We start from the raw sequence: 23,259 nt of genomic DNA, 5'->3' as shown, positions 1-23,259 counted from the left end.
ACCAACTTTGTATGATAGTGGTGAAAAACTAATATAGTTGGTAAATAGACCTATGAATGTTTTCTTTCCATAAATAGATGTTAAAGTACGGTCACTAGAGTATCTATATGTATATCAAGAAAGGGCAAAACATTATGATCTTGTTTCTCCATAGTAAATTTGATGTTGTTGCATGCTTAGAATTGCTAATGTAGTAGTCAAAAAACTACTACCTACACCCTAAGAGATACCAGAAAATGCTGATTTTCAAAAATTCGCGTTTAACACCCTAAAAGATACGAAATCGCGGATTTTTACCCCTAAGAGATACGACGAGCATCTCTGATACTTTTTTTCCAGAGTCCCCCCCCCCCCCCCCCCCCCCCTTCCCCGGGATAAACCACGAAAAAGGAAATGAGTACCCATTGTTGCTAAGGTAAATAATCGAGTTCGTCGATTGTGATCTTAATAGATCAGGTTTACCCTCTTTAATGTAGCGAACTGCAAGATCAATGCTTTCTTTCACAAGGAATATTAGTAAATAAGCTTTCTATGTCAAAAGATATACCATGAAATGATTGTTGGTGTATAATGAATTGATTTCTTTGACAAAGTTAAAGCTATCCAAAATCAAATAGGCTATACATATCAAATGGGAACAACCCCTTTTGAATCAACAGTTAACACACTAAACTCACCCTTAATTATTGCGTAATCTTTGCTACTCATAATACTGTTCTTTTCTATATTAGGCACCAAATTCTCACGTGCTCTCATTAATTAGCTAATATATAATCTAGGTTATATTATTACATCATTAACATCCACTGAATGATAGCGGTATGTACGCCGAAACATGTTTGGATTAAAGAAACTTGTTTATTTCTTAAAATCGTTTCTTCACTGCTCATTAACAAATCACAAAAATGAAGTTACCAATCATCTACCACAAGTTAAAAACGCAAACATTACCTTTAGGTGTTCCTCTTTCAATAAAGCACTAAAAAAAGGCAATTTTCTATCTTTAAAATAAGGAGATATAACTATCTAAAAACTAGTATGAGCTGTGTCGGTGTTTCCAATGAAGCAGTAATGATAAAAAGGTAAATTATACACCCTGAATTATACATAGTGACGTTTCGGACGCTAGTCCTTCGTCGGAGTGAAAGACGAAGGACTAGCGTCTGAAACTTCAGTAGGTTTTTTCATCTTTTCACGGTGTATAATTTACCTTTTTACCATTACTGTATCTTTAAAAGGGTTTTTAAAAGGTTGTTGCAGACATTAATGAAAAAACAACCAAATGTTTGAGTCATCTTTTTATAAGCAAATATATTTTCTAACATCGTAAGGGACTAACATTGCCTACCTATGTAAAAAAAATTTTTTTGATTAATTATTATTTGGGATTGTGTGCATGTGTGTAAAAAGCTGAAGATGATGCTCTCCACCTACAACAAGCTCTCTGCTGTCTGGACATTTGGAGTACTTGTAACAATCTTAAATTTAATGTATCCAAAATGTAAAGTGCTTTAACTATAAACTTGGCTCCAACGACCTGCATAAAGTGAAGGACGAGAAAGATCTTGGTAAAACGGTCACTTAATATACACTCACTTGGAATTCACATTATATACACTGCATGGTGGCTAAAAGCTAACATTCCCGTCAAGCTCTTGGGTCTGTTGAAAAGGATTTGCTCCTTTTTACCTGATGTTAATGTTCGTCGTACACTCTAATTATCCCTAGTTAAATCACAACTTTGTTATGCCAGTGTTGTTTGGTCTCCTCAACACATTTCTCTCAAGGCAAAAATTGAACCCTAGCTACTAGATGGATTTTAAAGGAAATGATAAGTGATTCAACATACAAGGAACGTTTAATAGCTCTTAAAGTGCCTATCACCCTTCTGACAATATTCTCAGTATTGATTCTACATGGGGTAAGATGTTGAATAACCTGAAAAAATTACATAGTTTGAGTGCGGCTTCTTGAAGTTATGAAGGTTTTTCCATGTCATATGCTAATGCTGTGACATATGAGGAGTAATCATTTAATATACAAAACACTACTGGTACAGATAAATTAAATTTGAAATACGTCATTGTTTTGCCCATTGCTCTTATAGAAATGATTGCAAGTTAGTTTTCCCATAGAAGCCGGTGTTTCGAATTACGAGAAACAACTAATAACCATAAATGCCTCCTCATACGTCACAGCACTAGCATATGACATGGAAAAAATTTCATAACTTCAAGAAGCCGCAATCAAACTATGTAATTTTTTCGGGTTATTAACAGCTTACCCCATCTTGAATCAATACTGAGAATATTGTCAAAAGGGTGATAGGCACTTTTTTAAGCTCGTACCATTATATGTCATGACCGTGAAATTATAAAGGACCTAATCTTTTTTTTATAATTCTTAGTCATGGTTGTTCCTGTATTAATTTCAATGCTTTTGTTGACTTTATACCACATGGATGCTCTAGAAACTCCAATAACCCTAGTCTCATGCTGAAAATACAAACTTGTAAAACTTCTTCTTTTCCAGCCTCCTACTTTAATCGTATTATTAAACTTTGGAATCTTATATGTAGTGATCCTTCATCTAGTTTAACCAAATTAATGTTTCCTCATTTAAGAACTTTGTTTCCAATATAATTCTTCTTCTTCTCGTCAAAAACATTTTTGACATTCCAGTGTACCTGGTCAGCTATTAGAGAATGTTCCTGTCATAGAACTTAAGTAGAATGAAACAATTACTTTGTAGTTTCCTTAATATATATCTTTTAATTTTGAGGGGAGCTGCCTCGCATGGGTACTCCATGCACATCCCGTTTGCCTCTCCCCTTTGGTTTTCTACAGCCTTGTTCTTTTCTTCCATTTTCGTAATTATTTTCTCTTGTTGATTGTAGATTGCCAATAAAGCTGTTAAATTAAATAAAATAAAATAAAACAAAAACAATGTGTTGCAGACATTACACTCTGGATTGTTGCCTTGAAATTCAAGTTTAAAGTTGATCTATTGTATTAGTAAAGAAGATACTTGTAGTAATATCAAGATACATCACTAGCAAGAGAATATGAACTAAGAGATCGGACAAGGAATCCTACCTATAATTATAGCCTTGTAACCATCATGTGCACAGTTTGATGCTATTTTTAGCTTGGAGATATTTTGAGCGAAGAACCTGATTGGTTGATTTCTTGAGGGTAGGTGGCTGTCATGTCTTGCAGTAAACAAAAGCCTGTGTTTTTGTCGTGGACGTAACGAAATATGGTGCTTTTCTAACCTAAAACTAGGCATTATAGGGAAGCATGATTATCGCGCGGGCATGGTAACGAGTTCAAAATAGCATCAATCATTCTAAAAATAGCATCAAAGTGTGCACATGAAGGGGCATGGGGATTCCTTCTCTCAGTTCATTTTCTCGTCACTAGTTTTAGATTACAGCAAGTTTCTTGGTGATTATTATTATTATGGATTTAGTTCTCACTAGTGTAACCACAGGAAGCCCAACCAATAAATTTGTAAGTGACTATAAATTAACTTTTTATAAAATATATATACACCAACTCGCAAGAACATTGACATACGAAAATAGAACATTGGTAATTTAGTGGGATAGGAATTATATTAAAAAACAAAAGAAGATCACTGAAGCTGAACTTTTTCTTTTGTCTTTTAATGTATTCCTTTCTCACTAAATTACTAATGTTCTATTTTCGTATGTCAACGTTCTTGCAAGTAGGTGTACCTTTTGAAAACATTTTTTGGGAAGTTAACTCTGAGATACATGTTCTCTTTTTTGCAACAAAAAATCTTATCTTAAAGTGGCCTGTCTTTTTTGTGGGTTTTTTACTTGTCCAGACAAAATACATTACGTAATGTACTGGTCTATACTTACTGCATGTACAGGCCCTTAGCAGGGGTAAAATTATTGGGGGGAAGGGGGGCTCGTATCAGTGTCTATTAATTACTCACAAATACCAACGGTAAAGTAAAGAATGCACAACTTCAACAACACAAACACTTTGAAACTTGACAGACCTTGACTGGAACATGTGAATATTCTTCACGAAATCGAAACTAAGCCCGAGTAAATGAGTCCGTAATCAAGAAACACAGCCATAATTTGCAACCCAAAAAGGGTCTATTATTAGTCTGAGTTGATTTCGATGCTTTAAAGTGTTTTGATATGTCTTTCTTGCTGAACTTGCCAAACGACCGCTTTCTGTTTTCTTTAACAGACAAAAACTTGTTTGCTATCTAAAGACCCAGACCCCCCTCCCCGCCTGATGTTCTGTGCTGTACTTGTTATTGGTCTCTCATTATTTTGTTAGTTACATATTTATGTAAATTAAAGGGGGACTAGCATGAAAATCTTTGGGAATTTAATTCGGCTGAAACTTTAAAAAGTTTCTTAATATTCCAATGGGAAATATTATAATTTTACAAATTTTTATAGATGTCTGTAACATCATACACTCAACACTAAACATCACTCCATACATTTCGTCGTAAATAACTTCATGTTTTACTTTAATTCTATTTAAGCCCTCCTCTTATTAGCACTCCCATATATGGACTATACGGGGATGATCCGCTGAACAGGGTATGGTTTTTCGAGCTTCTTGTCATAAACAGGGTATGCAATTTCACTCAAATTCCTAGTTCTCCTTGAGTTTCCTGTCAGATTCAGGGTTTCTACTTTCGTATTGACCGAAACTGGTTATTATGGTCATCAAAAAAAAACAATACACAAGCTGACATGATAATTGAAACAGGAACACAGTGCAATTAATTATATCTTTTGTCATAAATAGGGTCTATAATTGAGTTTTTTTGTCATAAACAGGGTACACCTTTCAGAATCCCAGCGGAACACCCCTACCCAAATCCTGGCGAAGTACACCCCCCCCCCCCCCCCCCCCCGGGCCTCTTAGGGACTTCATGTCCATAACTTGTTACACCAATACTTCTATACGCAAGTGAGATATGGGGTATCGAAACATTAAGCACCAAAGACCAAGAGCCCATGGAACTTGTTCATTTGAAATTTTGCAAAATGCTCCTCAAGGTGACAAAGAATGCTAGTAACCTTGCATGCAGAGCTGAGTTAGGAAGGTTTCCGCTAAAATGCAAAGCATGCAGTAGAAGCTTTAAATTCTGGCATAAAATTATAACGTCGGAACTACACCCAAAAAAACTTTCAGCCGAAGTCTACCAAGATATTAAAAATGAAACTAAAAAAGCCTTTTGGAGCATAAAAATTAAAACTACTTTAGAACAACTCGGATTGGGGATAATTTGGATGAAACAAAATGAACTTTCTCCAAGATGGTATGAATATGGAAAAATAATAACCCAAAGAATATATGACATTGAGAGGCAAATTTTATGGAGTAATCTCCACAATGATGAAAGGAAAGACGACAGACATAAAAATAAACTCAGAGTCTTTCGTCAGTTCAAAACGGATTATAACTTTGAAGAATATTTAAGTCAAGTCACCAATATTAAGCACAGAGTGGCGCTTACAAAATTAAGAATTAGTAACCATAAGCTTGAAGTAGAAACGGGGAGGTATAAGAGGCCTTATCTCATTTACGATGAAAGGATTTGCCCAGTGTGTAAGTCGGGAGTAGAAAACGAAAAACACTTTCTAGTTTGGTGTCCACTATATAACTCTCATAGAAACAACTTAAGAGAGTTCATAGAAAAAAACACCAGCATTAATTTCAACAATATGAGCGCTGACAGTCGTTTTATGTTCTTAATCAATTCAAAATCAGCGTCTCTACAAAGAGCCATATCAGCATACATTCATCAATGTATGCTGATACGTGAAAATGAATTAAGAAAATTATCTAATACATAGTATATATATATATACCTATAATATATTTGGAATCAAACACTCATGTACTATTAGTATAAGGTGCCAAATAAAATTGTATTGTATTGTATTGTAACTTGTGGTTAGAATCATTTTATGGCCGTTTCTTTTCTTCAATACTGAGTATAAAATAATATTTTGATTACAAAAAAAAAAAACAACAGAGAAATGTATGGAGTAAAGTTTAGTGTGGAGTGTATGACATCACAGATTTTCACATAATACTATGGTATAACTTCTAAGCAGTTCCATGAATATTGTGCGAAAAAAGATCAATTGCTTGAGAATTTGTTTACTTAAAAATTGATGAAAATTGGATTTGAAAGAGCCCATTGAGAGATCATAAGACCTTAGGCACCTAGAGTATTAAAATAGCTTTAGCTTTGAATTTTTTTACATTACGTAATGTCCGCAACACTAAATATTTTGCAGATTATAAGTCTGCTATGATGAAAATTGGATTTGTAAGAATCCAATAAAGACCTTAGGCACCTATGCATTATTGCTAGAATATTGAAATAGCTTTAGCTTTAATTCTTTGAGATATAACCTATAATGTCCTCAACACATATTTGGCAGTTTAAAAGTCTGCTATGATGAAAATTGGATTTTAAAGAGTCCTATTGAGAGATAAGACCTTAGGCACCTATGCATTATTGCTAGAGTATGCTTCCCCCTGGATTAGGTGGGTCAATATTCAAGCAACGCAATATTTTTAATATAGCCTTCAGGGTTCCTGCATTTCATTACCAAAATATTTGAGGAAAAATGAGGGATTTGAATTGTTTTTAATGTGGAATTGGCCATTACAGTTCGTTTGGGCAGTTTCTCTACATTTAAACCTAACTATAAAACTTGAATAAAAACAAACTTGGAATACATATTATGCAAATTGAAAATTTACCGTTTGTCAAATCAATATCTAGTTGTGTAATCATAGTTTTGAAATCTTTCTTCAATCGCTAAACATTGTCATCATGAAAGTCTTTTTGTAGTTTTCAAACTAAAGAATCATTTTATTATGTACTAAATAATTTAGAAATGCTTTTCTGCTGTGAAGTAAAAAGCCAATAGTAACTTTCCTACAAACCCAATATTCTTCCTGGAACTATAAAGCTTAATCAAAGGCCCTTAGGCGAACTCGTGAATACTTGTTGCACTTTTCGAAGATTGGTCTTCCTGTGCCCTCTTTAAGCTTGTTGACATTCTTAAGGTGGCTCGACCCCCTCACGCTTGACCGCTACCTTCCACTTTTGGAACGCTAGTGCATAAACGTCTTTTATCCCATTGCAAATCTTTTTTGCACATAAGTCGCATAAAGATTGAATTAATGTTTGATGCAGTTTTTTATGAGATCGGACGTCATAACACGTGATTATGATGAAATATTGGATTTCGTTTAGAAAATAATTTTAGCCTTGCAGAGCGTTCAACACTAAAATGCTTCGTACCACATAATTATATACTAGATGCCTCCATTTGTGGGGATTTTTGAAAAAATCTATCTAGCTAATAATGAGATATTTGAGATTATTTAAATATAGTGCATAATCTACTTCAAAACTAAACAATGGATTTCATACGGCCGAAATTAATATTTCAGAGCTATATATTCACAAAAGTCATTGCTCATTTAGTTTTACTCTGTATCTAGTTTTAAAAGGAACATTTTGAAGGTAATCGACTTATGCGATTTTGTGAAAACGTATAGTGCAGAAGACGGGGTAAACATTTGATGCGCACTTTTCATCACAGTTTTCTAGTCAATCTTACTAGATCTTCCATTATTCTAAAATTCGCGGGTCATTTCTCTCAAAATTACGTCAGGATACAAATTTGAACTTAAACTAATATTACACAAAATTGCAAGACTATTGAACTCATTTAAAGGGGGTAAATCGGAAAGCAGCCAAGCGAGATGAGACCGTGCATGGTGCGAAAGAATTTGATGTTATGATCATTAGCAAACAATAGAATTCCCAGAGCATCAAATCGTTGGGAAACGATCAATGTTTTCTGTATTTCTCGTTCGCTTTAGATCGCTTTAAATGAGTTCAATAGTCTTGCAATTTTGTGTAGTATTAGTTTAAGTTCAAATTTGTATCCTGACGTAATTTTGAGAGAAATGATCAGCGAATTTTAGAATAATGGAAGATCTAGTAAGATTGACTAGAAAACTGCGATGAAAAGTGCGCATCAAATGTTTACCCCGTCTTCTGCACTATACGTTTTCACAAAATCGCATAAGTCGATTACCTTCAAAATGTTCCTTTTAAAACTAGATACAGAGTAAAACTAAATGAGCAATGACTTTTGTGAATATATAGCTCTGAAATATTAATTTCGGCCGTATGAATTCCATTGTTTAGTTTTGAAGTAGATTATGCACTATATTTAAATAATCTCAAATATCTCATTATTAGCTAGATAGATTTTTTCAAAAATCCCCACAAATGGAGGCATCTAGTATATAATTATGTGGTACGAAGCATTTTAGTGTTGAACGCTCTGCAAGGCTAAAATTATTTTCTAAACGAAATCCAATATTTCATTATAATCACGTGTTGTGACGTCCGATCTCATAAAAAACTGCATCAAACATTAATTCAATCTTTATGCGACTTATGTGCAAAAAAGATTTGCAATGGGATAAAAGACGTTTATGCACTAGCGTTCCAAAAGTGGAAGGTAGCGGTCAAGCGTGAGGGGGTCGAGCCACCTTAAACGGATTCCAAATATTTCGCTCGATTTAATATTTTGAATGCTCAATTTATCTAGTAAGATGAGTAATCGTCCTTATTATCTTCCTTTTAGCTTCTAGTTCTTCGCTAGTTTGTTGAGTTTGGAATTGAAAATTGTCTGAACTTCAATTAATACGAAAGACGACTTCGACTACGACTTCGCGATAGAGTCAACTGAGTCAAGTATAGAGTACAATTGGAAGAAGATCTATTTAAAAACGCTTTCTCTGTTTTCAGTTTCAAAGCGGGCTGTGTGTTTTATTCCAGGAATCATTCGACCTACGAGCTCAAAACTGAATATACAAGATAATCGACCGTTTATGATACAATCGGGACGATCAACATAAAGCGTTGCGTTATGCGTGTTGATTTACATTACTGTTTATCTTGACCTTCAGGGGTCACGGCTCCTACTTCAAATGAAACTATTTATTTACACTGTGAACTAAGCAAATATTTTATAGAAATACATTTAGAAATGATATTTATTTTGTCTTCATCCAAGTCGGTAAATTAATGATTATTTATTGGAGCGAATTCTCGTTAGACCTTCGCACATTTCAACATACAATCTGAGCATTGCTTCGGCTGTTTGTAATCTTGTAATGCGTGGCGATCAATCTACTTTTTATTCAGAACGGCTTATTTAAATGACAAAACTGGCCGAACTTCCTTCAAAACTCCATTGGAATTGTTCTTTTTTTCGTCTTTTACTATTTTTCTACTATCTACGTACATCTACATTGATTATTTTCTTAAGAAGTCACTTAGTAAATACAACTGTTGATCAGTAATATTAAAACTTCGCTCGATCGAGTTTGTGAGATTTTATTCCTGAATACCGCCGTGACTTTGAGCTGTCTGTATGGAGAATAAAGTCCTCCAGAGCTTGAAATCAGACTCTCTTCTTGAGTTCTAATTAAAATAGCTTTTTTCGATAACCGGCTCGATCTACGAGCATTCTGAAAAATCACGTTGTACCTAATAAGCGTGTTTGTTTACTTTTTAAAATACATAAGAAAAAAAGGTCTAAGTCATTGAAATTTTATTTCAGGTGTTAATCGTATAATTTCATTTCAACTTGCATCTTTCCTTGATTCTTTTAATATGAATAATTCGAAGATAAAACTATGTGCGAGTGTGCGCATGAACAGTGGGCCCCCACGGCGCCCTACAAGTGCTAGAAACTGATCCCACATGGAACATCAGCATTTCATTTCCTCATATAAAATAACAAAGTAATCTATATGGTATAAGAGCTTTGTGCTTGCTAGTGTCGTGTAATATTCGTAATCAAATGACGTAAGACGATCGCTAAACGTTTAATTATCGATCTGCTAACATCTTAGTGAGCGAGTGAGCGAGTGACACATTTTCATATTCAGACCACTCACAATAACTCGTTTCTACGCTTCGCGTATCCACGAGTTAAAAATGTAGAGTTTTTCTCTGTGTTTTTCACAGCATAGCAGGGAATCGAAGCGGCATGCTTTTACTTGACATGCAAAAATAATTTGTTTTGAAAAAAATAGGAACATAATCTCTTTGTACCTCCTAATGATCAAAATATAGGGAGCATAAAGTTAAAAATGTACATATATTTTATAGCCAACTATTAGAGTCATGGTAGTAGGGGTTTATTTTAGTGGTTATTTTAGTAAAGAAACAAAAAAAGGGACAATTTAAAATGGAAATTTATCAAAATCTTTTGAAAAGACTTTTTTTTTTCCTTGTGTTAGTAAAATCATGATGTCATCACTTTTTAAAGACTTTTGACTAAACATTAAAGGTAGTACCAGACAGAAAGAATTCATACATGAACTTGTTTTAAATAGTCCTTTAAAGATGTCCAAAAAAGCAAAAAAGGGTCACCAACTTGGTTCTCAAGTTATAAGAGATTGTTAGGGGGTTATATTCACATGATTCAGATTTTGTTCCAAATATACCTACTGAAGGTTTTGTACATGTATGAAAAGTGAAGGATTCCAACAATCAAGAAGCCTAGTCGAGTAATCTAAGACAGGTCTTGATTTCATCTAGAATTTCAAGTTATAAAATTTATTTGAGGAGTTGCAAATAAGCTTGAAACTAAATTCTAGAAGCAAAATTATTGTATGCAATTCTGCACCTCAAAATATGTCCCTGGTTATAACATATGTCTAGAATTTGGAATGAAAAAGAGTCAAATAAAAATTTTTGTTTATCAATTATTACAGAGAAAGACGTTCGAATGAGCCGCATGAGTAAATGAGTCATGAGCTAGTCATGAGTCATGAGTCAATGAGTCATGATATGAGTCAAATAGGAAAATTAATAATATTTTATATTCTAGTTGTTGGAATACCACCAAACGATCTTGGATAGATTATTGCTACCATTTGTTATAGAAGGATTCGGTGGCCGCCATCTATACAATGTCTATAGCAGGGCTAAAATGCACGGATAGACTGGAGCGAATAAACAAAAATCGGCGAGTATTCGTGCAGCTTTGCAGTGAGATGTTCTAATAAAAACAGGTCTTATCTCAAAACCTATTGAGTTTGGTAAGTCTGTTAGTAGTACAGATATCGTAGTTCAATTTTCGGTGCATAAAATATCAACTATTGGTTCAAACTTGAACAACATTAGAGTCGAGTTGGAGTACAAGTCCAGTTAATGGTTAGAAAATTTTAAAGTTCGAAAACGCCAAGTTGGTTGGTGTTTTAAAACAATTACCATGGGAAGAAATGGATTTCAGCTCTAGGGTAAGTTTCACAATACATGCAGCAAATTAATCAGCAGAGAAACTAATATCAAAATTTTTGGGGGTTACGAATTAACTGCGAGTCTGCGAGCCCGAGTCTCTGATATGCAAGGCGCGAGCCTTTTTTAGCGCCAATACATATTTTCGCGCCAAAACATGAATATCATAGTCTAGAATTCAAGATTGAGGATGCCTGTGAAAAGGTGAGAAAAGTAAACTCTCATTTTAGTTAGAAATCTGCTCAAAAATATTGGATTTTTTATCTTAAAAATCCTTTAATGACCAAATTATAATAATGTCTCATAACTGAGGAATTGCTTTAGAATTTCAGAGTTTATGCTCTCAGAGCTGGATATTTTATGCCCAATCGATGCTAAAACTGAGCAACAGAGAACTCGAACTGAAGTATTGAATGACAAGACTTAATAAAAGAATTTGTATAAAAACTTGTGAAATCTACTTATTCCTTGTCCTTCAAAGTCATCAATTTGCTGTTTAAGATATTTGTTGTTTTGAAAAAGGTTTGATAAGTTTTGTTATAATTATGTCATTATGGCCTAATCCAGCAAGTAAGATACATCTTAATTTGTAGAATACATTGGATGCTCAATCCATAAAGTACTATCCTTTTGAAGGTATACCACTGACCTAGCCTTCCAATTTCACTGGTGGAATTTGTTTTAGAGGTTTAAACCAGATAAATATGAATGTGTAACAACATTATTCACTAAACAGGACGTAAAACTCTTGATCATTTTTAAGTTTGCAGTAGCTTAAACGGCATCATAGTTAGGAGTTAACTTATCTCCCGGGTTCGTGCATCCACCACGTAGGTGAATATGAACCAGATAGTAATGTACAAAAAAAAAAAGGTTCAAAATTACAAAAGTTGTATGCTTAAACTGAAGGCTCACAAAATATAGGCTCATGGCTCGCACACAGAGGCTCGGACTCGCAGACTCACACTTTAGTTAGCCTCGAAATTTTTCACTGGATTACTTTCACCTGATGTTTTTGGTTTACTGTGTTAGTGTTCAGTTGGCTGGACAATAAAACTAGACATATGAAATACTGGCTATAACTTCAATACCGGTACCATTTTTGATAATGTTCACGAGAGATATGCATATTATAATTTATTTTAATCGACTCATGAATCACAGACTTACGACTCATAAAACAGATGACCTCATTCTTATAAAGTCATATATTTGTCTACAAAACCGACCAGCAGGTCATCCAGGCAATAAAAATCTCGGCTTGTTTAGAAATATGTTTAATTTCACCTCAAAATTTGCATGAAATAACGAAATATTTTTTCAGGTTATTAGGTAGGTAGTCAAAGTAAGATATTGTTTAAGAAAATATTAGCAAAGGTTCGTAACTACCTTAAGCTTTATCATTTCTTTTAAATGCATGGCAACCCCTACTACTAAATACCTTACCTGATGTCACCATCATTAACATATTGGAAGTATAAACCTTCATAACTTAGAGACGCATCACTCAAATCAAGAAATAATTTGCCAATCAGCTATTTACTTTATGCAGAACCAGTAATGAAGTTATTGTCAAAGGGTTCGTTTGCACTTTAAATAAACACTTTTGATGGAATAGCAATGGTTCTGATGTTGTCATAGCAGCATCTTACGTCATTTTTTCATGTTCATTGTGATCTCTGGTTTATAGTCTTTGGCTTTCCAGGTTTACTTGCTGTCATATAGCCATAAAAAATTTTTTGTTCATAATGTGAAAGCACAAAACACTTTCCAGCCTCTATAAGATATATGTTACCATTCGACTTTTTACTTCATGTAGAACAAGTACTAAAGGTATTGTGAGTCTGAGGGGTGAAGGGCACTTTATAATATTAAGAGAATATGTCAAAGAAAAATTAAAACAAATAATAATCAAAAATTTGATCATTCAAAATATTTATACTAAATATATATAGTCACTATATTTTTTGCAAAAAAAAATATTTTACGACCATCACTCTCTGTAAGCCTAGGGACTCTTCTGTGACCAGTAAATGAATATAGAAATTCCTCAATCACATTATTTTCTTTTTTAAATTTGTCTGATGGGTCTTTTGACTATAAAAATGTGAGGTTTTTTTTACCTGAATTCTCTGGCAATATTTCTTTCATGACGTATACCATATTATGTAGATGTCCATTTTTCAAGTTCATTTCTTGATCATGATTGATAGGTCCTCTACCTTTTTTCTTTGAAATGCCTCCAGTGTTTGTTGCTGGACACTGTGGATTGCAATTATAAGCAAGAGGTTTCAATTAAATTTTGTTTGTGGTATAGGTACAGGTAGTAGTCTGACTCAGTTATTATACATCTTATGAGAGTCATCAAGTACAGCATCACAAAGTAGTGCATGTGCCTTAAATGAATCATTGAATTAGATGATGGCTAGTAAACACTAGCGTGGACTGCGTCGGTGTTTCTAATAAAATAGTACATTGAATTAGAATTATGAACTCTAAATGATCCTTCTCAACAGTCACAGTTTGCTCATTATGAGCATGAGCTTGGAAGGCCGAATTTGACCTTTTGTTTTTCTGTTAACTCCCTAGTCTACAATAATTGAATGGATGAAGGTATGAAGGTTTATATACTACCATTATGTTACTGACTGTGACGTCATCCCAGGCTTCATTAATTATACAAATTTTGACCAGTTGGGAAATGAAGTAGCAATCAGAATTCAAGGGAAATATCTGCACTACAGAGTAACCTAAGGGTTTAAAGTATCACTTCAAAAAAAAAACATCAAAAACATCAAAGAAATGCAGAAAACAAATTCATGGCCATCATATATGACTTTTTCAACGCTCTTTGAATTAAAAGCATGTGAGTAAGAGTTATTAATAAGGATTTATGAAACTTTCAATCCATGCGCACAATGTGTAAAATGTGAATTCATCATATAAAATTTTGATTATTTCCCTAAATTTTGTGTCAATCATTCCCTTGCAATCACCTTTTTTTGCCCTCTGGGAGTTGTTGCCGGGCAAACATCGAAACTTGTTCATGTTCACATGATACTCACTTGCCCAATCAGAGTATGAGAAAAATGAAACAGTTTGTATATAACAATGTTTGTGGGCTCGTAATCTAACGATTAGCTCACAGCCAATGAAGACAGTGGTATTAAGAAGGATACGCTACACAATAATAATAATAATAAAAACATTGGTGTCTTTGAGTAAAGATTATAAAATCAAATACGACGGGGATATTTCTATGAATTTTCATACGTCCCTTTAATAATTAAAAGATAAAGTCGTGATCTAGAAGAATCGCTCGTGAAACTTTTGACTGCATTTAATTCTTGAACGTCATTTTCGAAGTACGTATGCGGCTGAAGACAACTTTAAACTTTTTAAATACAAACTGAAAGCCTTATATCTGGCAAATTGGTTTTACAAGTTAAAGAATTTGGCGAGTATTAGGCTATGAATTGCGTCTTTTGGGTTTAACTTAAGCTTATCACAAACCTTTCTTTTGGTTAGTATTAACTCATATAAGACTTACACGTGGGAGTGTTTTTCTTTAATTTCATCTCCGAGTACGCCATTTCGTTCCAGGTACGTATTCCCCAATCTCCATCCTCAGAAAGTCAATTAGTTGAAATAATATTTGTAGAATAGTTACCAAAGCACGAGATATGCATCCCAGAGAAAGATTTGATTGAACATCAGCTCCTGTGCGTACTCGATTTGCTTGCACGGATTTCTGTGTACGTGACTTTTATTACCTATTTACCAGACTTCGCGCGGTTGGTTGCTAGGGAAATGTTTTGCTCATGCGCAGATTGAGATGCACCAAAGTGAGGTATAAAAGTGGTCCATTTCATGTTCTTTCTCATGATATGTGCGGAAAAAGGGACCAATTATCGGTTCCCTATATCATGAGCCTTCATTATTTACTGTCAGCTGTTATACGTCGAAGCTTATACCTGGATACTTGTGTCTTGTATAAGAACTTTATAGGAATTAGAACTTAGATAGAAGCAGTTTACCCCTTTCTAGAAGTAGTTTACTTTCAAGGCTCGTAAAAGGCACACGAAACAAACTTTTCGGCTTTCGGCCAGAAAAGAAAGCCAATAATATTAACTAAAGGCAATGACACCGAAGGAGACAATGAAACTGGAGCTGTTCAAGCTCTTCAAGGAGATCTATCCAGTCACCAAATAGATCTTTCTTTTATGTCCGAGACGTGGCTACATGACCGTTTTGACAAGAACCTGGTCTCTCCACGTGGTTTTAATCTTATAACTAAAGACAGAAAAGAAAGGATTGGAGGTGGTTCTCAACTCGTCAAGAAACCAACTAGTGGCAGAATAATTTTGGATGTTTTCTTAACTAATGCACCACTAGACTTTGGATCTGTAAGATGCATAAATAGCCTGATTAACACTGATCACAAGTGTGTGGTGGTTCATCCCAAAATAAAGACCAAAGCCACATGCAAGAAAATGGGTTGAATTTCGGGATACTCGATCACACTGCAAACTAGCAATGATTAAGTTCCTGAAAGGAATTGACTGGAGGAGTGAGCTATTTGGAAGGGACTTAAACAATGCAGTTTCTCGTTTTTATACTGTAGTATGACCTGCGATTGCAATCTGTTTCCCCATGAAAAGGGTTAAGATGTCATCGAATGATCCTGTATTTATTACACCTCTTGTAAAGTATCTGTTAAAGAAAAGACAAAGGTTTTTCCCAGAAAGGTATGATTGTTGAAGCAAACTCACCTCTGCCAAGGATAAGTGAACTCATAATTGAAAATCAGATTAGATCAACTCCGTCAAAAGCAAAAATGAGAAGCATGGATCCACTACTAAGCAGTAGTGGTGGAAGACAGTAAACACTATCACTGGTAGAGAGGCAAAGGATGTCCCACTTAGTTCAATCTTCTGTCTGGAAGATATAGATACTATTTTTCAAGGAATTAACACAGATACTAAATATAAAACTCCTATTTTATTGGAAATTACGGAACATACAAGAATGCCTGTTGATGAATCTACCACATTCAAGTTCCTATCAAGTGTTAAAAAACAGCCTCAGGTCCGGATTGTATTCAGTGCTGGTTCTGGAAGGAATTTGCACTAGAACTCAGGCTCCAGTTATTACTCACTTATTCAACCTATCTATTGAAGCTCAATCAGTCCCACTGACATGGAAAGTTGCTAGCATAACTCCTATACCTAAAGAATCTCCACTTCAGACTATCAATCAACTGCATCCAATATCTTTGACTGACATTATTATCAGACTCTTTGAATGTATAATTTATAACTTAGAGATTAGACCAATCATAGAAATAGAAATAGTTTGCTTATAAACAAGGTTGTAATACCACATTGGCACTATTCCATTGCCAACATATGTGGATGAAAAGGTTGGATGGGATGGCTGATAGCGTAAGGGTATTTGCCTTTGATTTCTCGCAAGCCTTTGATTCAGTTAACCACTTCATCTTACTGAATAAGTTTAGACAATTGCCTATTAACCCATATATATTTAACTGGGTAGTGGATTTTCTTACTCATAGACAACAGAGAGTCATTAGTGATGGTATATTTACTCTTTTTGTATCTATAAATAAATGCGTTCCCCTAGGAACAATATTTTGGGTCCCGTGCTCTTTTCAGTTATGCTAAATGACATCAAACCTATTACTAATTCTAAGTCTATTTTGGTTAAATACACAGATGATATAACTTTAAGTACCTTTAGGATTGGTAATAATGATTGTTCTATCCAAGAGGTAGACTCCATTAAGAAGTTGGCTCAGGATAATTTAATGGATATTAATTTATCTAAGACTAAAGAACTTGTTGTCAAGGGCAAAGCTGTGGCACCTATTCCTAATTCCATACAGGGTATTGAACAAGTAACACATTAAACTTTTGGGTGTTCATTTCCATAGTAACCCTACCAATTGGGACATCCAATTTGATAACTTACTTAAAAAGGCAGGGAAGAGAATGTATATACTAAGGATTTGTAAGAAATATGGTTATAGTTTGGACTGCCTCCATCACCTTTTCCAATCTATCATTATGGTTCTATTCACCTATGCCAGTTCAGTTTGGGGCTGTTCTAGAGTACAAACACTAAAAGTGTGCAACACTTTGCAGTATTTAGTAGTAAATAATGCTAATTAAACAATAGAAAAAAAATAGGATTAGCATAATTTAGCAATATTTAGTGGTATTTATGTTACACACTTATAGTGTTTGTACTTATATAAAATAGATGTTTTTCAGAATAGGGCTTTTAAGTTTGGTTATATTAAGAATACAGTTCCAGTGAAAGACATAATTGAAAAATCAGATTTAAGATTATGGGATAAAGTAACTCAGCCTAATCACCCTCTTTTCCTTCTGCTTCCACCCAAGAGGACCAGGGTCTTAAAGTGCTTATAAGCCTTTACACAATATTTTCAAAATTGATTCTACAAATAGTGAATAGTTGATTGTGAAAATAATTCGTCATTTGAATGTCGGGTCTTTGAGATACGAAGGTTTATATTTCCAATATGTTAATGACTATGATGTAACATAAGGGATTTGAGTTATTTTGTGGCAACGTTTAGTATTGAATGCTGGACATTTTTTGAAAACAAATTTGTAAGAACCTTTACGTGAGTCACGAGTAAAAGGGTGATGCTTTTAAAATACTGTATTCCAGAACGAGTGCAATGGTATATATTAAATGATCCCTTATGTTACGTCATAGTCATTAACATATTGGGAATATAAACCTTCGTATCTCAAAGACCCAACATTTAAATGATGAATTATTTTCACAATCAACTATTCACTATTTAAAGAATCAATTCTGAAAATATTGTGTAAAGGCTTATAAGCACTTTAAGAGATAGAGTACATAGTTTTATTCTCCCATCAAAAACTGAGCGTTTTAAGAAAGTTTTCTTAAATAAATGCCTTTTTAGATAAGTATTTAATAATTTATTTTTGCTGTAGAGTGCACGCACTAAAACCGTGAACATTAAATAGTACTAATTAGTACTATTTCATACAGAATCCTTTGTTTTCTATTGTTTAATATTACTATTTAGTGCTAAAAATTAGTATTTGTTTCAGGGATTTAGTGTGAGCACTCTGTCATTAATTATATTTTATCATAATTTTTACATATATAATTAGTTTAGTCAATTTGTCATTAAGGACGTTCGTCTTCTTAATTAACAAAGAGCTATTATTATAAGGTGGCCTTCAAACACACATGCTTGATTCTGTGGTAAGCTAGAGTCTATCATGTAAAGCGTTTTGAAGTTATTCTATGCATAAAAGTCTCTGAAAAGACATTGTAAAAAAAGAGTGCTGGAAAAAGTATTTGTCCTGACGTTGTAAGCAAAAACAGCACAAGCACAACCAATGCTCTGCTCTACCGGCTAAGGATTCGTGAATGTAGTCTAAGAAGATTGTAATGTAAATAGAGGATATTACACGGGCGCGCGGAGATAAAAATTTACACTCGATTGCAGAAACGTTGCAGTATACATTTATTCAAATATCTAATTTATTCAGTATATTTAATGATATGCAAAACAGAAAAATCGCTTTATTTATTGTTTGTTTCATTCAATGACTGTCAAAATATTTTTTCATGTCTAATGATTATAAATCAGTTGGTTTTAAGCGTTGAAAATGGTTATTTTGCATTATGCATCTCATTAGATATTTGTATAAATGTATACTACAACGTTTCTGCAATCAAGTTTATCTATAAACTAACTAATAGATTTAATTGTAATGTACTGGAATTTAGAATAATGGGCAAGACTAATCGAATAGACGCTACTCACATGTGATATATATGTGACATATGGGTGAGGTACTAGTATCTCATATTTTCCGATCCAATCCTTCTCCCACTTTTCCCCCTAGTCTCTTATATTTTCAAAACTTGCGCTCCCTACCACCACTTCCAGAGGTAGCCGCGCTCGTAGGATTGGAATGCAGCTGACGATCGAGTACAAGAGAGTGGCTGGTTATGAATGCATTCATTACTGTTATGGGAAGGGGGAATGAATCTTGAGAGTGTGATACAAGAGGGTCAAAACATGAGTGCATTTGGTATCATGCTCTTACCGACGACATTCAACCAATGTATGGGATTGGAATATAGCTGGCGATGGAGTACAAGAAAGTGGTAGGTTTTGAGCCCGCTCATGATTGCATTCATTACCGTTATCTGGGAATGGGGAATGAATCTTGAGAGTGTGATACAAGAGGGTCAAGAAATGAGTGCATTTGGTATCATGCTCTTACGGACGATATTCCGCAACCAATGTATGGGATTAGAATATAGCTGATGATCGAGTACAAGAGAGTGGTAGGTCCTGAATGTATTCATCGCCGTTATGGGAATGGAAAAGTGAATCTTGAGAGTGTGATACAAGAGGGTCAAGAAATGAGTGCATTTGGTATCATGCTCTTACGGACGATGTTCAACCAATATATGGGATTGGAATATAGCTGGCGATGGAGTGCAAGAGAGTGGTAGGTCCTGAATGCATTCATCGCCGTTATGGGAATGGAAAAGTGAATCTTGAGAGTGTGATACAAGAGGGTCAAGAAATGAGTGCATTTGGTATCATGCTCTTACGGACGATGTTCAACCAATGTATGGGATTGGAATATAGCTGGCGATGGAGTACAAGAGAGTGGTAGGTCCTGAATGCATCCATCGCCGTTATGGGAATGGAAAAGTGAATCTTGAGAGTGTGATACAAGAGGGTCAAGAAATGAGTGCATTTGGTATCATGCTCTTACGGACGATATTCAACCAATGTATGGGATTGGAATATAGCTGGCGATGGAGTACAAGAGAGTGGTTGGTCATGAATGCATTCATTACTGTTATGGGAATAGAGAATGAATCTTGAGAGTGTGATACAAGAGGGTCAAGAAATGAGTGCATTTGGTATCATGCTCTTACGGACGATGTTCAACCAATGTATGGGATTGGAATATAGCTGGCGATGGAGTACAAGAGAGTGGTAGGTCCTGAATGCATCCATCGCCGTTATGGGAATGGAAAAGTGAATCTTGAGAGTGTGATACAAGAGGGTCAAGAAATGAGTGCATTTGGTATCATGCTCTTACGGACGATATTCAACCAATGTATGGGATTGGAATATAGCTGGCGATGGAGTACAAGAGAGTGGTTGGTCATGAATGCATTCATTACTGTTATGGGAATACAGAATGAATCTTGAGAGTGTGATACAAGAGGGTCAAGAAATGAGTGCATTTGGTATCATGCTCTTACGGACGATATTCAACCAATGTATGGGATTGGAATATAGCTGGCGATGGAGTACAAGAGAGTGGTTGGTCATGAATGCATTCATTACTGTTATGGGAATAGAGAATGAATCTTGAGAGTGTGATACAAGAGGGTCAAGAAATGAGTGCATTTGGTATCATGCTCTTACGGACGATATTCAACCAATGTATGGGATTGGAATATAGCTGGCGATGGAGTACAAGAGAGTGGTTGGTCATGAATGCATTCATTACTGTTATGGGAATAGAGAATGAATCTTGAGAGTGTGATACAAGAGGGTCAAGAAATGAGTGCATTTGGTATCATGCTCTTACGGACGATATTCCGCAACCAATGTATGGGATTGGAATATAGCTGGCGATGGAGTACAAGAGAGTGGTTGGTCATGAATGCATTCATTACTGTTATGGGAATAGAGAATGAATCTTGAGAGTGTGATACAAGAGGGTCAAGAAATGAGTGCATTTGGTATCATGCTCTTACGGACGATATTCCGCAACCAATGTATGGGATTGGAATATAGCTGGCGATGGAGTACAAGAGAGTGGTTGGTCATGAATGCATTCATTACTGTTATGGGAATAGAGAATGAATCTTGAGAGTGTGATACAAGAGGGTCAAGAAATGAGTGCATTTGGTATCGTGCTCTTACGGACGATATTCAACCAACGCATGGGATTATAATATAGCTGGCGATGGAGTACAAGAGAGTGGTAGGTCCTGAATGCATTCATCACCGTTATGGGAATGGAAAAGTGAATCTTGAGAATGTGATACAAGAGGGTCAAGAAATGAGTGCTTTTGGTATCATGCTCTTACGGACGACATTCAACCAATGTATGGGATTGGAATATAGCTGGCGATGGAGTACAAGAGAGTGGTTGGTCATGAATGCATTCATTACTGTTATGGGAATAGAGAATGAATCTTGAGAGTGTGATACAAGAGGGTCAAGAAATGAGTGCATTTGGTATCATGCTCTTACGGACGATATTCAACCAATGTATGGGATTGGAATATAGCTGGCGATGGAGTACAAGAGAGTGGTTGGTCATGAATGCATTCATCACCGTTATGGGAATGGAAAAGTGAATCTTGAGAATGTGATACAAGAGGGTCAAGAAATGAGTGCACTTGGTATCATGCTCTTACGGACGATATTCAACCAACGCCGTGGGATTAGAATATAGCTGGCGATGGAGTACAAGAGAGTGGTAGGTCCTGAATGCATTCAGTACCGTTATGGAAATGGAAAAGTGAATCTTGAGAGTGTGATACAAGAGGGTCAAGAAATGAGTGCATTTGGTATCATGCTCTTACGGACGACATTCAACCAACGCCGTGGGATTAGAATATAGCTGGCGATGGAGTACAAGAGAGTGGTAGGTCCTGAATGCATTCATCAGCGTTATGGGAATGGAAAAGTGAATCTTGAGAGTGTGATGTACAACAGGGTCAAGAAATGAGTGCTTTTGGTATCATGCTCTTATCGATCTGTTTATTTGATGATTTTTTTCAAAAATCAAAAACCCCCGTGTATTGGTTCCCGGGTGCCGGGTATCTAGATAATTCGATAAATATTTGATCCTCGGAAATTAGAATTTTTTTAGGTTATTGAATTTTGATTTATAATTAAAATGCTGTACTGAATCATTTTTCAAACATTCAAAAATAAGAGGAAACAGCCTGTGATAAACGTTTGAGATACTTAGCTGGCTAACATCTCAGTACCTAAGAGATATTTCAAGCCCACACTCGTGTCACGAAATCATTACTTTTTTTTGTCAGATGTATTCGAAACGATGTACTTATTCAGTAGTGTCTTGCACAAAAGGTATATAGAGATTATGAAATTATTTATGTATTAATTTCCATCATGAAAGCACGAATTCTTTCGTATCATTTCACTAAGATATGGTTTAAATTATCCACTGCTAGTTTGAATTTATTTATGACCTTGAATTTGTATCAGGCTCATGTGTATCGCTAATAAAGGTCGCTATATATATATATATATATATATATATATATTTAATGAATATTAAAAAGTTACAATTTTTCTTCATCTCCTACTTAACCACATAACTATAAATAACTATGGTTCTATTTTTTTTTTTTTTTTTTTTTTTTTACATACACCGACCTCCTCCACATAACTATAAATAACTATGGTTCTATTTTTTTTTTTTTTTTTTTTTTTACATACACCGACCTCCTCCACATAGCTATGGTTCTATTTTGTTTAATTTACTCTACACAATTTATTATAGATAAAATGATTTTACTTGAAAAGGCCTGTGAAACCTAGTCTTACAAATGGAGACAAAGAGTCAAACTATAAAACAAAAGAACGGAATGCTTTCTATCATTTTTACCTTTTAGCACTTTTTATAACATACGTTTTTTAATCATAAAACTATTTTAATGCCTTATACAAAAATATTATATATACATATATACATACATACATACATACATACATACATACATACATACATACATACACACACACACATATATATATACATATATACATACACACATACAAAC

The 23,259-nt window shown here is 34.7% G+C and overlaps 1 long non-coding RNA gene across 2 annotated transcripts; it reads right to left on the bottom strand.

Annotated features, from left to right (window-relative positions):
• Positions 1-838: 838 nt before the first annotated feature.
• LOC148906731 (uncharacterized) lies at positions 839-15,120 on the bottom strand. Of its 2 annotated transcripts, none has more exons than XR_016121222.1 (3): positions 14,915-15,120; positions 13,488-13,626; positions 839-2,909 (listed from the first exon to the last, which is right to left on the bottom strand). It is a non-coding gene; the product is annotated as an uncharacterized LOC148906731 (long non-coding RNA). The 2 variants fall into 2 exon arrangements; XR_016121223.1 differs by having other exon boundaries at positions 839-2,721.
• Positions 15,121-23,259: the final 8,139 nt, after the last annotated feature.

Source organism: Actinia tenebrosa, unplaced genomic scaffold (assembly GCF_029948245.1).
Source record: "Actinia tenebrosa isolate PJP-AT-01 unplaced genomic scaffold, QUT_ActTen_1.0 PGA_scaffold5__44_contigs__length_20552954, whole genome shotgun sequence".
In the NCBI taxonomy this organism is placed as follows: domain Eukaryota; kingdom Metazoa; phylum Cnidaria; class Anthozoa; order Actiniaria; family Actiniidae; genus Actinia; species Actinia tenebrosa.
Note: the sequence above shows the minus strand (reverse complement) of the source record. Positions and strands in the feature narration are given on the sequence as shown.